This window comes from Monopterus albus, unplaced genomic scaffold (assembly GCF_001952655.1).
Source record: "Monopterus albus unplaced genomic scaffold, M_albus_1.0 scaffold96.1, whole genome shotgun sequence".
In the NCBI taxonomy this organism is placed as follows: domain Eukaryota; kingdom Metazoa; phylum Chordata; class Actinopteri; order Synbranchiformes; family Synbranchidae; genus Monopterus; species Monopterus albus.
This window is the reverse complement of record NW_018127976.1, coordinates 1,597,364-1,614,369: the sequence shown is the minus strand read 5'-3', so window position 1 is coordinate 1,614,369 and position 17,006 is coordinate 1,597,364. Positions and strand designations below refer to the sequence as shown.

General features: G+C 41.6%; 1 protein-coding gene and 1 long non-coding RNA gene across 3 annotated transcripts in view; both read left to right on the top strand.

Moving 5' to 3' along the window:
- LOC109965113 (uncharacterized) overlaps nucleotides 1–80 on the top strand; it is a 2,903-nt gene extending 2,823 nt beyond the window's left edge. Inside the window, exon 3 of the long non-coding RNA XR_002275593.1 lies at nucleotides 69–80. This is a non-coding gene — a long non-coding RNA (uncharacterized LOC109965113). The remainder of the gene's footprint in view (nucleotides 1–68) is intronic.
- The window catches only part of ca10a (carbonic anhydrase Xa), a 514,312-nt gene that overhangs the window by 436,006 nt on the left and 61,300 nt on the right, over nucleotides 1–17,006 (top strand). The window lies entirely within an intron of this gene.

The following is a 17,006-nucleotide window of genomic DNA, read 5'->3' as shown; positions in this document are numbered from 1 at the left end:
TTTATTTGTGGAGGATGGAAATCCAGGAAGCCACTGCTTGAAGTTATCCCACAAATCTGTTTTTCCAGGTGCAGTTACAAATCCCCTCCACACCTCAGCTGATGAACCAAGAGACAGGTCTATGCCTGAGGGTGTGGTTTGTAACATTTGTCTGAACATTGCTTTTGGAGTTGCACAGCGTTGAACAAAACCATTAGGAAAGGTAATGTCAACATGGCATGGGGACATCATCATTGTCACATTTAGGGAACACACTATGTTACGAGCCAAAAAATTTACAGGACATGAGGGGGAAAGCAAGAAAGAATGATAAAAGGACAGATTATTCCATTTACAAGGAACTTTTTCGGAAAGCAGCCACTCCTCTGTGTGTCCCGAGAAGCCAACAACAGGTACAGTATGCCTTGAAATGGGGAGTGGCATGCTAAGTGTGGAATACCAGGCTCCTGTGTCAACCATACACGTGATCTTGACCATTGATGGTTACCTTGACTAGTGGTTCACACAGTGAGTCACCTGTTACTGGTTCTGGGCAGCCCTAATGTTGAGGCAACTGGTGTGAGCCAGGTGCCTGATGTTGGGCTGATGGTGGGAACTGCTGAACATATCCATCCTGTGGAGGTGGATAGACCTGATACTGATATCGTGATATACCCTGCGACTGCTGATATGAAAAGGGACATCTACGCAACCAATGTCCTCTTTTGTTACAAATCCAGCATCTATCATCTCTTGGCGGACCTCTCCTAGGAGTCCAAGGTCCTTGACCTCTTTCCCGTGGTCTGCCACGGTACTGAGGTCCACAGTACATGGGAGCAGAATCCCACTCATAAGGTGGTGCGGTCAGCTGTGGTGCAAAGAGTTGCTGCCGTATATATAGCTGTGCAGCATTCTGCACAGACATTTGATTAGCTGTAGCCTTACTTTGATTAACTTTGTCTTGCATTTCCTTCAACTGCACTTTAGCTAACTGTGCCAGCAAGGAAGAAAGCTCATTTGCATTCTTTTCTTGTGGTTCCAGCTCATTGTCAATACACTGAGTGACATAAGCTGACCACTGCTCAAAGGTAAATGTGTTGAGTCACACTACCTGTCTCAGAAGATGCTGTATGGATGCTGGGAGGGAAGCCTCCACAGCACTGCAAAACAGCACCCCCATGGTGTCACTGATGGCTGGGTCATCACCAGTGTGGTTCTCCCCGAGTTCACACACTCTGAACAAATACTGACTACCTCTCTCACTCTCTTGAGGTGGAATTCTACACAGCTCAACAGAATGCACCTGTAGTGGGAATTTCTGGCTCATCATCAGCCAAAACCGATGAATTTCAGTATAGAGAGAAGCATTATCATCATCCTTAGTAGTGTTTTCCATTAATTCTACCTCCTGTAGCATGCTCATGTATTGAAGGCTAAAAGGAGTGTAGGCTTGTGTTATCTCTTCACAAAGTGAGGTGGACTAAAACAATGGCAGCTGGTGTGAGGGAATGTCAAAACAATCATGGATGCTCCCTTGTCCTCTTTGCATACGTTGTGATATAAAATCATGCACTGTGCCATCCCAGCTGGAATCACTCTTGTGAGACATTGCTGGTACTGAGGGCGTCACAACCATGCTTATGTTCTTCCTCTGCGAAAGAGGCAGAGGTGCATGCGCCAACAACTGGAGTTATGACCCGGTCTACACAGCCAGAATTTAAATCATTTGGATAAGTCTGTGCTCTAATTCTGTCAGTTTTACCTCCTGGAAATGGGGCTGTGTGTAGAATCCCTCCCTGTACAAACAACCACCAGGGGCGCTATGTTTTGCACTTTGTGGCATCTGTCTAGATAAGCCACTGTTCTGTATTGGCTTCCGCTCTCCTCGTGGAGTTTGTGGGGAAGACGACTGTGTGTGTATCTGAACTGTACTTTACAATCTCTGGTAAGATGTGCAGCTGGCACTGGAATGTCTGTGTCTGATTGTATAACAGTGCCACTTGGAGAATTGACTTCAACTGTCCCATGTGACTTGCTTGAACTGGCTGAAAGAGACTGAAAACACTTGAAACTTCTTAAAAAACATGTATAACCAGAAAGAAAACTCTCAGCTTTTTTTCTGGCTTATGTTCTGTTCCTTGTCAAAAAGGTACAGGTCTTAACCTCCTGTCTAGCTTTCACTGCAGCTTGCTTCAAAAACAGCCCTATAGCATCCCCTTGTGGGGGAGGACTGTCACTGTCCCCAAGCATACCCTTTTTCTGCATCTGTAGGACCCAGGAAATAAACCGATCTCTTGCCTTGTCCTGCTCATCTTTAGAAAGCGTATTTAACCATTTAGACAAAAACTTGTAGAGTACTGACCCCAAAGAATAAGGCTTGGTCTTTTCCCACTCTTGTACAACATTTGCAGACATTATTAAAAATTTATGTACACGTGACTGGCGTTTCAAGTGAAATGATCTCTGCCCAGAACTGCGATCCGAAATGGGAAGCTTCTACATCACAACTTTTTCTGATGCGCCCGATCGCTGGGGGTTCACCCAATCAACAGTTCTGTTTTAATTCCACTGAATATGCCATCACCGTAAATGCTATAATAGTTTTCCCATAGACTATGCCCAGCCCTCAAAGACAGTTCTGCCTGAGGCACACTGTGTCACATCGAATTCTCTCCGTAGCACTTGCTGCTATTAAAAAATGCATGACAGTGTTCAACAGCCTTCGTGCAGCAAACCACCCACACAATGATCAAGGAAAATAAAAAATATTTCCCTGTGCCCTCATTAATCATTTAACAGTTAGCAGTGACCGTCTTATAAATATTTAGGCATTCAGGAATGTGCTCCTCTTGGAGAAGGCTCGGCCTCTGACTTCTGCCTTCAGCAAGCCAGTCTTACCATTGGAGCAAAAAATCATAATAATTTTGAAGACTGTCAAAATTTGTGGTTATCCACTTATTAATGTGAATTTTACATCTCTGACAGTCATCAATTTGTAACTAGGGCACTTATTTCTATCCCTCAAATGAAACTATGTGCTTGTAACTTTAAGACGTGGCATAAACAACACAGCACATTTCAAAATAAAAGTGTTATTTTATCCTTACTCTACTCATTCAATTTTAGACCGAGAATTCACAGTCCACACAGATCAACTAAATTTGGCAAAGTACAATGTGCAGGATTTATGTGTAAATAGGTTTCCTGCTCACCTGTTTAATGTCGGCCAATGTTGATCTGTGCAGTCCCTTCACTCACGACATGGAATCCAATTCCGATGGTCATGGCACCAAGTTGTTATACCCCAGTTCTTTTATTGAACAGATCTGAATGAAGACGGAGTCCGAATTGTTTCATTTTAGTGCTGGTTTATTTAAAAAAGACCACAAATAAAAGTTATAGAAGCCCAAACCCGGGTGGTTCCCTCCCTCAGACAAGCTGCTGGAGAAGAGAGACCCCGGAAACACAGAGCCTATACATTTATAAGGTTTTGGGCTAACCCCTTACACAAAAAGATATAAAAACATCAGGAGTTGGAGACAGTCCGGCGTCTCCTTCTCATATTTTATGCTCTGCATGCATCGAGCACAAGTCATAACAAAATGAAGAACTCCATGTGTGTGTGTATGTTGTATGCATGATGTGTAACCAAAATATTCATTCAGACATAATTCTTACACAAGATTAATACAAAAATAACTGGTGTCAAGGTACCCTTCTCAGAATTAACATTATCTTCTAGACAGGCCTCAAAGTTGCTGCCTCCAGTGTAACTCACAATAGGCCTAAACATGTAATGAGCAGGAGTTAGAAAGCTTCAGAACCTGCTGAAAAACATTCGGTTTTTAAGATTTCTTCAGGAGACTATTTATGTACAGTAACTCTGACAGCACATCCAACAGAAGGCTAGGTAGCAAAATGAACTGATGATAGCTGATTCAGCATACTTAGTGTTCCAGAATGTAAATAAATAGGCCTTTTACCTAGACTAAAAACGGTGCCATTGTAAAATACTATATCCATGGCAACATTGTGTAGCCTATAGCCTACTTCCTGTTTTTTTGTTGCAGTTTCTATCTGTTCACATGAGTAATGACTTTTAACATTTAACATTTATTGCTTTGTCATAAATATGAGATCCAGAGATCAGGATCTTATAATAGTCTATTATTGTTGCTATTTAAGAGGATAGAGGCATTATAGGCTGCCTGATTAATTGTCTAGACCCAATATCCTAGATCCTATAGACTATTAGGCTGTCTGTGTAATGAATATGAGCTTAAATATCAAATTTTTACAATGTCACATTAAATGGTAAAATTCAGTCATGTGCACAGATAATATTTGTACAAGAAACAAGTATAATGCTGCCATAGATATGAGTTACTGTGGGCTACCAATTTATCCTATATTTGTTTACATTTTGGATCACTAAGGATGTCCCCAGCTCATCCTGACTCCCGGATACTTGTTCATGTGGGTGATCTCATCACCCACATTGGTTTCACCTGCTTCTCATTACTCACACCTGCTTACAACAGCATTTAGGTATCTTCCCCACACCAAGAAGCTGCCAGATCATTCTAAATTCTTGTGCAGACTTTCCAGCATTTTACCTGTTCCTGATTCCAGCTCTGACCCCAGATTACTTTTTCACCACTGAATTTCGCATAGCGCCCTCAATTCCAACCGTGTTTTTTGTTTATCAACCTATGGACTTCCCTTTTTGACCATGCTTTTGTGGATCCCTCAGCTGTGTAAGTTTGCTGGTTCTGACCCTGGACTGTGCTACCGACCTGAGAGTGTGTTTCATGTTTAAGTAGTTTTCTGTATCATTTTGTTTGTTACCAGTGCTCATATTAAAGAGACAGTTTCCGCCTTTACTCGTCTGGCTCTATAATTGAGTTCACCATTGACAGTTAGGCAAACAATCTACAAATGGAGACACTTTGGGACTGTGGCTACTCTACCAAGAAGTGGGCGCACAGTCAAAATGACCCCAAGAGCACAACGAAGACGCATCACTGAGGTAAAGAAACAACCACAAGTGACAGCCAAAGATTTGAAGACATCATTGGATTATGACATCTATGTTCATGAGTCTACAGCACGTAAAACATTGAAAAAGCAGGGTGTCTATGGCAGGACACTGTGAAGGAAGGGTGCTTACTAAAAAGAACATTGCTGCACACCTGAAGTTTGTGAAAGAGCACACTGACACTCCACAGCAATATTGGCAAAATGTTTTGTGGACTGATGAACCTAAGATTGAACTATTTGGAAAGGGCACGCAGCACTACATCTGGCATAAAAATGGCACCGCATATCATCATGAAAACATCATCCCAACTGTAAAGTATGGTGGAGGAAACATCATGATTTGGGCCTGCTTTGCTGCTTCAGGGCCTGGCCAGCTTGCAATCATTGAGGGGAAGATGATTTCCCAAGTGTATCAAAAAGGTTTAAGGTTCAAGGATTTTATTGTCAATTCACCATATGTGCAGGGCATACAGAAAATTGAAATACTGTTTCTCTCTCACCTAGCATTGGGTGCCATAACATTTAGGAACTATAATAGAATAAAGTAGAACAAAAATAGAATAGCATAAGAACTGGATTGACGTATTTAGGAGAAATCTAAACGGCACAGCTAATTAGCTGTGACTCAAAACCGTGTACAGTCAGTGACAGTAGTGCAAACAATAATAGGAAATTGTCAGATAGTTCAGCATCACCAGGGCATTGGTGATGAGGTGCAAATAGCATATGAGGTATACATGGACAGTTTTGCAAATGATCAACAGCAGCAGATATCCCGGCAAAAAAAAAACTGTCAGCAGCAGATTTACATATAACATAACAGAAGGAAAAACAGCAGAGGTAGTTTATTTGTGTGTTTTAATTTTGTTTCCACAACAGCAAATTTACCTGTAATATAACAAAAAGGGGAATGTATTGAGTTGTGCAAACAGCAGAGGTAGTCATTTTTTTAAATATCTTTTTATGTTCTATGGTGGGTTACAGTCCAGGGGCAGAGGGAGGAGGTAGTGAACAGTGTTCAGCATCCTCACAGCCTGGTGAATGAAGCTGTTTGTAAATCTGGTGGAGTGGGCCTGAAGACTCCGATACCTTCTTCCTGAAAGCAGGAGTCTGAAGTGGGAGTGTGCGGGGTGGGAGGTGTCATCAGCAATGCTGATGGCTCTGCGGGTGAGGCGGGTGTTGAAGATGTTTGTAAGGGAAGGCAGAGGAGCACCGATGATCTTGCTGGCTATTTTCACTATGCGTTGCAGGGTCCTTCTGCAGGAGGCAGTACAGGTTCCGTACCACACATTGATGCAACCAGTGATGATGCCCTCAATGGTGCCCCGGTAGAAGGAGCACATGATGGGGGGTGGGGCACTGGCTCTCCTCAGTTTGCGGAGAAAGTAGAGGTGTGTTTGAGCTTTCTTGGCCATTGTTGTGGCGTTGTTGGTCTAGGAGAGGTCCTCAGAGATGTGCACCCCCAGGAACTTAGTACTGCTCACTCTCTCCACTACAGCACCGTCGATGGTCAGTGGTGGATGCTTTAGAGGTTTTCTCCTGAAGTCCATAATAATCTCTTTAGTCTTCCCCACATTGAGGAAGTGGTTGTTGTTGTTCTTACACCACTGTACCAGTTGGCACACCTCACTCCTGTAGTTAGCCTCATCATTGTTGGTAATGAGGCCAACTACAGTCGTGCCATCCACAAACTTGACAATGTGGTTGGTGCTGTAGGTTGGTACACAGTTGTGGGTCAGCAGTGTGAAGAGCAATGGGCTGAGCATGCACCCCTACGGAGCCCCTGTGCTCAGCGTAATAGTCTTGGAGATGTTGCTACCGACCTGCACATTTCTAAGGTGCAGTCCCTCAACCTGACCTACTGAGGTCTCCCCATGAGATAGTCTGGAATCAAGGACACCAGGTGTGAGTCCACTCCCACCTGAGCTGGGGGCCTCGCTGAGAGTTTGGAGCTGGACAGATAAGCAGGGCAGAGCTGGTTCAAAGACTAGAATGACACAGAGCAGAACTCAGGAGAACAAGCAAGCAGGTGCTGACACAGATACCTGGCCAAAACAGAGCATAGAGCTAGTGCAGAAGATGCTGAGTGCAGTGCGAACAGGTAGGCAGCAAAACTAATGATCAGTATGTCGGCCAGCAAAGGTTCAGCACAGAACTGTGGAATGAACTGACAAGGGAGAATAATCTGAGCGCCAGTTAAGTAGGAAAGGGCCAATGATGGAATCAGCCACACCCATGCCACTAGCTCAGATTGCCATGGGAGAGAGGGAGTTGTCATGACACCCTCTTCTGGTATGCAAACTGCAAAGGGCCTGGCGGACCTGGGATCTGAGAGGGTATAGTAGCAGCCACACCAGGGTTTTCATGTTGTGTGATGTCAGGGAAATCCAGCCTGAAGCTTTTCAGTTCCCTGTGGTGTGGCTTCTTGGGGACAGGAATGATGTCTTCCACAGTGTAGGGACCCTCCCCAGTTGCAGGCTCAGGTTAAAAACATGCTGAAGGGGCTCTCCCAGCTCAGCATCACCAGCCCTGAGTAATCTAGGACAGTCAAACCTGTTAAAAAAGTTGTTTAACTGTTTAGCTGTCACCCACTGTGTTCCTCCACCTCATACTACAGCCTGTGATGGTTTTCAGGCCATCCCAAACCTCCATGTTTTTGGTATTCTGCACTACCTTTCTCATGTAGTCCTCCTTCACCTCTATCAGTCAGACCCTGGGTTCCCTCTGCATGTGCTTCAGCTCATCCTGGTCTCCATCCTGCCCTCTTCTTATTGTTAAGTTGGTCCCTGATGTTGCAGGTAATACAGGGCTTGTTATTAGTGAAGCAGTGCAGAGTTCTGGTGTGAACAACAATATCTATACAGAAGTTGATGTAGTCGGTGATGCAGTTAGCAATCCTCTCAATCTGAAAAAACTTAGAAAAAATCAACTGGACTTAGATTTCTAGGTTGAAGACTTTTCGCCTCTCATCCAAGAGGCTTCATCAGTTCAGAACTGATGAAGCCTCTAGAAATCTAAAAGTCCAGTTGATTTTTTTCTAAGTTTTTTCAGTTTACTATGACCTGGATGACTGAGAATCTGCACAGACAATCCTCTCAATGTCCTCATTGCATGACTCCTGCAGCACTCCCCGGGCAATAGCCTGAAAGCAGCCCCTCAGAGCGTCCTCAGCCTCATGAGTCCACTTCCTGAAGGAGTGTGTGGTGGTGGGCTGCCTGACTACCTGTGGTTTGTATTGAGGCTGGAGCAAAACCAAACTGTGGCCTAATTTCCTCAGTGGTGGCAGAGGAGTGTTAATGTATGCATCCTTCACATTAGCATACAGGACATCAATGGCCCTGTAGTGGTTAAAATGAACTGCATTTTTATCTTACAAGGGGAACAGAATCATCATCTCATGTTGGTTGTTCATTTTTATGTTCATGTCTGTTCATTTGTAGTCCATTATGAATAGGAAGTTATGTGTCATCCCCTGTAGTTAATTTGTTCGCTATAGTTAATTACTGCTAGGATGTGTGATGTTGAGTTGTTTGATGAAGTTATGTTTCACTAGAGTATGTGGGAAACACTCTGCTAAGGTTAAAAAGTTTATTGAGGAGTTATAAGCTCTGTAATAAAAATTGATTTTAGATTTGACTTTAGGTATAAGTTAATGTTTAACTAAAGCTGTTAGAGTTTAGAAGTGTTAGAGTCTCAGGCAAACATGTTCATATTTTGATTTTCCTCTCTGCTTTTGTTGTAGTTGTTGTTTGTTTACTTGTAGAGTTTGGAAGTTCTGTGGTCTTTGGACAATGGGAGGAGGGACTGTAGTGGTTAAAAACAAACAAACAGAACATAGGAACAGATAATATATAATATGTAATGTGAAGTAAAACACATTAGAATAGAAAAGATTGTGAGTTAAGGAAGGTGGCTGTGTAAAGAGCATTGACCTGTGGCGCTGCTCTCTGAGAGGAGTGCAGGCACCAGGCTTCCTGTTGTTCAAAACATCTAGCAGAGTGTATTCCCTAAAAAGGAGAAGCTAGCAGGGTGTGTCCTAAGAAGGAAAAACAAGTCTAAGGGTTGACGCAAGTGGGAGAAGGATAGGAAGCGAGAGCTGTGAATAAAAAGAGGTAGGCCGAAGGATAGGAGAAGAAGAAGGCTACTGTGATAGTGGAGTGTGTGCATGTTCGATCCCAGGCCTGGGTAGGGGGAACAGACTCTGGACTTGACTGACTGACTGGGACAATCTTCCTATTTAACACTATATTTATTCCTTTGCAGAGGTGGTGATTCAATTCCCTATCTTTAAAACTATTGAACTGCCTTGAATTATTATAATGTTAAATTATCATTGTAATTGTGATGATTTGTCTGAATTAATTTAGTTCATATCAGGTCCTAGCTACTACAGATTACCGTTTCTACTACTACAGCCCCATTTCCTCTGGTTGGACAGTCCACATACTGGAAAAATGCCGACTATGTAGAGTCCAGTGAGACATAGTTGAAGTCTCCAGAGATCAAAATAAAAGCATCAGGGTGCTGTGTCTGCAGTGTTGCAATAGTCGAGTGGATGACGTCACATGATGCTTGTGCATTCGCCCATGGCGGGATGTAAACACAGACAAAAAAGGCATGTGAAAACTCTCTATGCATGTAGTAAGTTCAGAGACTCGTGGCTAAAAGTTCAATGACCTGACAGCAGATAGTCATTATCACAGTTACATGCCCGGGATTACACCACCTCATGTTAATAAAGAGTTCCCCACCTTGGCGTTTCCCACTCACCTTGGTTTCTCTGTTCGCTGTGACTGAGTGAAGCCAGTTAGATCCACATTAGCATCTTGGGTGCTAGCAGTTAGCCATGTCTCAGTGAAACAAAGCAAACTACACTCCCTGTATATCCACACATTCTTCAATAGTACAGCTAGTTTGTCAGTCTTGTTGGCCAGTGAGATAATGTTACCCATAATCTCCCACAGAACCAAGGGTTTGTAGCACCACTGCTTTGCCAAGTGCCTAGTCCTTAGCTTAGAACCAGCTCTGCAGACACCTCCTGGGATAGCATTACAGAGAGAGGTTTCTGCATATATACAAATGATTTATTACATACAACACCGTAAAACTTTTTTTTTTTTTTTACAAATTCATTTATCCATTCCATGGGGGTTAATTTATGTCAGTTGTGTGTGTGTATCTGCTTCCCTGAGGCTGCTACACAGTGAGTGAAATGAAACACCTTGGTTTTTATATATGTGAAAAGCTAATACAAATATTATTACTTCACCAGGTTGGCTTATGTTTTATATGCTCAAAATATTATCTTCTGATCTAAACAAACAAAAAACTAGAATCACTGCTTTGCAGTTGTATGCCTCCACCAACCAGTCAAATTCATGGGCATGGAACAGAAGTGAGGTCCCGTACCTTGAACCAATTACCACCAAAATCTTGGTAGTTCATCTTTGAGTCCAAGTGGACACTTGCACCAAATTTGATCAAATTCCCTCAAGGTTTTCATGACATATCACATTCAGAAGAATTAGACAAATGCCAGGTCACAGAGGCCCTTGACCATCAAAATCTAATTAGTTCATCACTGAGTCCAAGTGAACATTTAAGCCAAATTTGAAGAAATTCCCTCAAGGTGTTCCTGACATATTGCATTTACAATAATGGGATGAAGATGAGGTCACTGTGACCTTAACCTTTGACTATCAAAATTTAATCAGTTCATTGTTGAGTCCAATTGGACACTTTCTTCAAGACTCTCCTAAGATAACACATCCACACGAATGGACCTTATGGACGGACAACTAGAAAATATGCCTCTGGCTGTGGCTATATCCGGCACAGTGGCATAAAGAGAGGAAAAAAAGATCCAGTCAGACTTAGGTCAAAACTGTCAGACAGGTTAAAGAGCCATTTTCCTGAATGTTTTAGCCCATTGAGTACAAATTGCCTCTACATTTTAGAAAATGGTTTGTAGTATAGTAAAGAGTATCAGAAGTAGACAGATTGATTTCCTCCCTTCCAGGCAACCACCACTTTATGTTCATTTCAATCCACTGTACACACTGGAAATGTAGGCAATCCATTGGAGACTCTACTGAAAAAATTTGCTGTGGGTATATTCGAGGACACCTCACTAGATGTTGAGGACACCTGAGGGGACTTCTACTCAAACAGGAAATCTAATGCAACAAGCAACTACATTCTCATGTTTGTTTTATTGTTTGTCTTCTAGTGGTGATTTTCTCCCAATTCACTTACAATTTCTTTACCAAATAATGGTCAGACTGTGCTCTGCAATGAATGCTCCTCTTAAATCAGTTAGGAAGCTCTTAAATTTCTCTGTCAACACTGCAGTTTTTCTTGTTTTATGAATAAGAACTTGCCTTGTTTGTCTGGCTGGGAATTATAAATTTCTTGTCATCTCTCTTTAGTCGGTTTAAAAAACAAACAAATCACAAAAAAACTACTATTTTTTATATGCACCAGTGGAATATTAAATATCTCCTGTTCATAGCTGCATAATGATAAATAAACCTGACAAGACAAGTAATAGCTGGATTGTAGATAAATGAAATGGGAGTTTTTCCTAAGAATTCGATGGCAGATATCCAGAATGAACACTGCATATCAGAAATGACACTGTGGATAGCTGACATATTTATTTGAGTAGGAAGAAGTAAATTACAATAATCTACAATACCTATCCAGTCTAGAAATTAAATGTTAAAATGGTCACTTTTTAAGGGATTTTATCTAACTTAACTTTAGTTTTAACTATGTCAAAATTAGTGTTTCTATAAGTAAGAAGGTTATTGTGCCATCTTTATGTGCCATTATGATTAGTGAAAATGTAAGTTTGACTAGGACAAATGCTATTATGAATATTTAAATTGTAATTGCAGATAGGACTGTGGTTCCATAAATATTAAAATAGCTTGCCATACTAGTATAAAGAGTCTTTGTATATACAAATAAAACAACTATTATAGTGGAAGAAGTAGTCACATGTAGGTCACATGTGACCTACAAAAATTGCAAGGAGTGGCAAGAAAAACACATAGTTTAGAATAAAGTCACTGAATCCTTTTCAGTGTGTTGTAATTCTGCTGAAATTCACTATCCTCATATTCTGAGAGCTATCATCTTTTAAGGAGCTATCATCACTCAAAAACAGTAGAGCATGAGTGAGAAAAATATCATTACCTTATAATGCAAGAGCAGAGAACTTTGGAACCTCTCTACATTATATGCCCTTAGGTCCTACGAGAACTGTATGCAATAACCAAACACATGTTAGAGTTAACATTTCTTAATTTACTCAACAGAAAAATCAGGGTAAACCATAAATAACAATCCCCTTTTTAAATATCTTTGACTCTTTTTCTCTGTAAGACACACTTTTCAATATTTAAAATAAACACACAAATATAGTGAGCCCACACATGGCACACTCACTCTACACCAGCTGGCATATACCCCCTGTTCCAGATGGATGCTCGGGAGTGGTGAGGCCAAAAATTAAGCTGCTGTTTCATTAAGCCAAAAAAAGGTACCTTACTTAGTAGTTCGTAGTCCAGAGATTGACTGATGACGTCCGACGCAGAAACAGTTAACCTGAGTGACTCCCGTGACTGGTTCAAACCGTCGATACGGGAGCCAGTTAGAAATAAAAATGATTGATTCTCCATCCCTTGTATTTATTCACACCCTGTCCAATTTACATAGGCACATATTACCATCCCACCACATCCTCTGTTTCCCCAAGCACGCCTTCTCACCTACTACACTACATACGTTCATAGACTCGACCGACTGACCAGTCTTTACAAATGTTTTCATATCATTCACACAAAGCCTAGTTACACCCATGACATAATTCAGACATTGTTCTGCTGCATACTATTTCACCACCAGGTGGCACTAAACCAAACCTTTGAATGAATGAACCAGTACTCAGTACATACAAATGATGAAGTAGTTCTATACAGGTGTCATTGTGTCAATTGGACATCACTACTAATGAAATCAACTTATTTATAGTAACTATTGCTCACAAGCAAATGCACTTTCTAAGGATGTTTAACTATAATACATAGTATTTTTTACCCAAGTTACACACAGACACACCTCATACATATATCCTTTTACAAAAACTGGCACACATGGAAAATCACTTTGAGCTGATATTGTTGGTATTGGTCAGAGTTTTTGCTGTAGAAAGCATGCTCTGTTTTATATTTTCTTCCCATAATTATCTTTAATAACTATTAAATGGTACATTTCACCCACATCTGCACTGCAGCATCCTCGAATCAAATCAGAACATCACTGCATGGCTTCTGAAGAAAACAAACTAGCAGTAATAAAAATGGATAGGATTATGTTCACTTACTAATGCATTATAATGTGTAGCAACACAGGTGATGATTATAAGACTTCTGGTGCTTTGGCAGAGTTCTGATGCTCCAGGAAAGCACTTGAACAAAACCCAGGCAGCTAGGTAGCTCCATGTGCAGAATAAGAGTGTGATTTGTGTGTGTGGTAGCAAGCCTTGTTTGTTTGTTAGTTTTATGGATCAGGGCTCCAGTTAATCTGAAGGAGGGAGGATGAATGCATGGAATCTGAGACGGATAACATCATTTTTAGACCAGCACTTTTAAAACCCCCTCTCACCACATTGGACAACTCTCTTCCAGTGTCGACTTGCTGTCTTCATATTTCCCTAGTCCCTGGGCCAGGCCAGCCATCATGCCATAAAGAGGCAGTAATGACCTTTCCTCCAAGACACACAAATACACATACCCTCCTGACAGCACTAGCCTGCCAAGCAGTAGGGACCCTTCACATCAAGTTCACTGTTGTCTCTATATCCTTGAGCTTAATGTAGCTTAGCATCCAGGTTTAACCGACTGAAGCCTGAAAACGTGTGACAGTAGTCATGGAGCTGCTCCTCAAACAGTGAAGAGCTATTGAAATGGCTTTAGTCCAGTGCTGTTTCAAAGACCTTTCCACCAAAACAAGAACCTCTTCAAGATATCTTGTAAAGCTGGCTTTCATATCAGCCAGTTGATGCTGCTATATGTGTTGTGTACTTTGCATATGCTTGCTGTCAGATCATAGCCCGCTTGGTGGTTGCTATTTTATCATCAATACAATCAGTACAACGTTTATTGTGTAAATCTGGCTTTGCTATGATCCAATGCACAACCTCTGTTCTATCTCTGTGTGTAGCCTGTATTTTGAGTATATTTAATTAGCCTATATGATTATTATTCCTTTCATAGAAAAATATGGTATTGTATGTTCATCAAAATATATAACATTTTTAGAATCACATGGTAAAACACAAGCAGTGCACAGCCAACTTTACAGTAGGTATATATCATTAATACAGATCTTTTACATGTGTGTGTTTAGGGGGGAAGGGTTATGTTGAGAATGGCACCAGTGTGTCATCAAGCTATGCTTTTTACCCTGCCTAAAAAATTCTGAACTCCAAAATGATGAAATGGTCTAACTCCACAATTCAGCACTACATAGTTCTCAGTCTTTTCATGTTTTCAGCAACTACATTCTGACACTGATAATGTGTTTAGAAACAAATCACTGATTTTGCTTTACCCAAACTTTAAATCGTCTGTATCTACATTAAATGCTATCGTACATCAAACAGGTAGCTGTTGCTACCAAGTTTAAAAAATAAAATCATGCTGTGTTCAGGATGTGTCTCACACCATTAAAGCTTTTGGTAGATTTATATTTGCTACATTTTTAATTTCAGTTTAATATTGTTTCCTCTTGAAAATTACATTACTTTTTCTGGGATGTCAAGTAGATTATTAGTTTTGTTCATAAAAGCAAATAATATTTGCAGTAGTGCCATTATTGCAATCTTGAAATAAGGCAACTAGTACTAAGATTAATATTCAGGGATGGATCTACAGGAGGGCAAGGGGGGCTGCTGCCCCCCAGTACTGTTACATTTTAATACACTGTAATGTTTTTTAATCACAAGGTTTCATATCTTGACTGTAATAGGTTACAGCTGTTTTACTGGTCTGCAGTGCAAAAGGAATTTCAGAGTTTCAATGAGAAAACACTTTGTTATGGACAGGGAGAGAAACTGAAAATGGGAACAGAATAGGCAAGATCAAGCCACAGAGGGGATGAGGAAATAAAAGAAGAAGAAATTAATTAATTATAATGATTAATATAATTAATCTAGCCACAGGGGTTGCAAGCCAGTGACTTCTGTGCAAGCCCGGATAAACAAAGAGGGTTGCATCAGGAAGGGCATCCGGTGTAAAAACATGCCAAATTTAAACATGCGAATCATCAGTGTGAATTCCATACTGGATCAGTCAAGGCCCGGGTTAACAACTACCGTCACCAGTGCTGTTGACCTACAGGGTGCTGGCGGAAATTGGACTACTGTTGGTCGAAGAAGGACAGGAGGCAGAAGGGTTTGTAGACAGAGAGAGAAGAGGAAAGGCGGGAGTATAGATCTGAGAATAGGGACTCAACATTGGTACAATGACAGAGAAAGGTAGAGAGCTGGCGGACATGATGGAGAGAAGGAAGGTAGATATACAGTGTGTGCAGGAGACCAGGTGGAAGGGTAGCAAAGCATGTAGTATTGGAGGGGGATACAAACTGTTTTATTATGGTGTGGATAGGAAGAGAAATGGGGTAGGAGTGATCCTGAAGGAGGAGCTCGTGAGGAACGTTTTAGAGGTGAAAAGAGTGTCAGGGTGATCAGTTTGAAGTTGGACATTGAAGGGGTAATGTTGAATGTAGTCAGTGGTTATGCTCCACAAGTAGGGTGTGAGTTAGAAGAGAAGGAGAGATTCTGGAGTGAGTTAGATGAGGTGATGGAGAGTATTCCCAGAGGGGAGAGAGTGGTGATTGGGGCAGACTTCAGAGGGGCATGTTGGTGAGGGGAACAAAGGTAAGGTACATATAAGAGTGGAGGTAGGAATATGCAGGTAGACTACATTCTATGTAGAAGAGGCAATCTGAGAGACATTAGTGACTGCATAGTGGTGGTAGGAGAAAGTGTAGCCAGAGAGTATCAGATGGTGGTGTGTAGGATGACTCTGGTTTAGGAAGAAGAGGAGAGGAAAGACAGAAATGAAGACCAAGTGGTGGAAGTTGCAAAAGGAAGAATGTTGTGAGGAATTCAGACAGAAGTTGAGACAGGCATTGGATGGTCAGGATGAACTTCCAGATAACTGGGAAACTACAGCAGAAGTGATCAGGGAGACAGTGCTAGGTGTGTCATCTGGAAGGAGGAAAGAAGATAAGGAAATGTGGTGGTGGAACGAGGAAGTACAGGACAGCATTCAGAGGAAGAGGCTAGCTAGAAAGAAGTGGGATGTAAAAAGGACTGAAGATAGTAGACAGGATTACAAGAAATTGCAGCGTAGAGTGAAGAGGGAGGTGGCAACAGCCAAACAGAAAGCATATGATGAATTGTATGCCAGGTTAGACATGAGGGAAGGCGAGTAGGACTTGTACAGATTAGCGAGACAGAGAAATAGAGATGGGAAGGATGTGCAACAGATAAGGTAATTAAAGACAGAGATGGAAAGGTGCTAATAAGTGAGGAGAGTGTGCAGAGAAGATGGAAGGAGTATTCTGAGGAACCGATGAATGAGGAAAATGAGAGGGAAAGAAGGGGGGAAGAGGTGAATATTGTAGAGCAGGAAGTAGCAAAGATTAGAAAGGATGAGGTGAGGAAGGCTCTGAGGAGAATGAAGAGTGGAAAGGCTGTTGGTCCAGATGACATACCTGTAGAGGTGTGGAAGTGTCTAGGAGAGACAGCAGTGGAGTTTCTATCTAGTTTGTTCAACAGGATTTTAGAGAGTGAGAAGATGCCCGAGGAATGGAGGAGAAGTGTACTAGTGCCAATCTTTAAGAACAAGGGTGATGTGCAGAGTTGTAGCAACTACAGAGGTATAAAGTTGATGAGCCACACAATGAAGCTATGG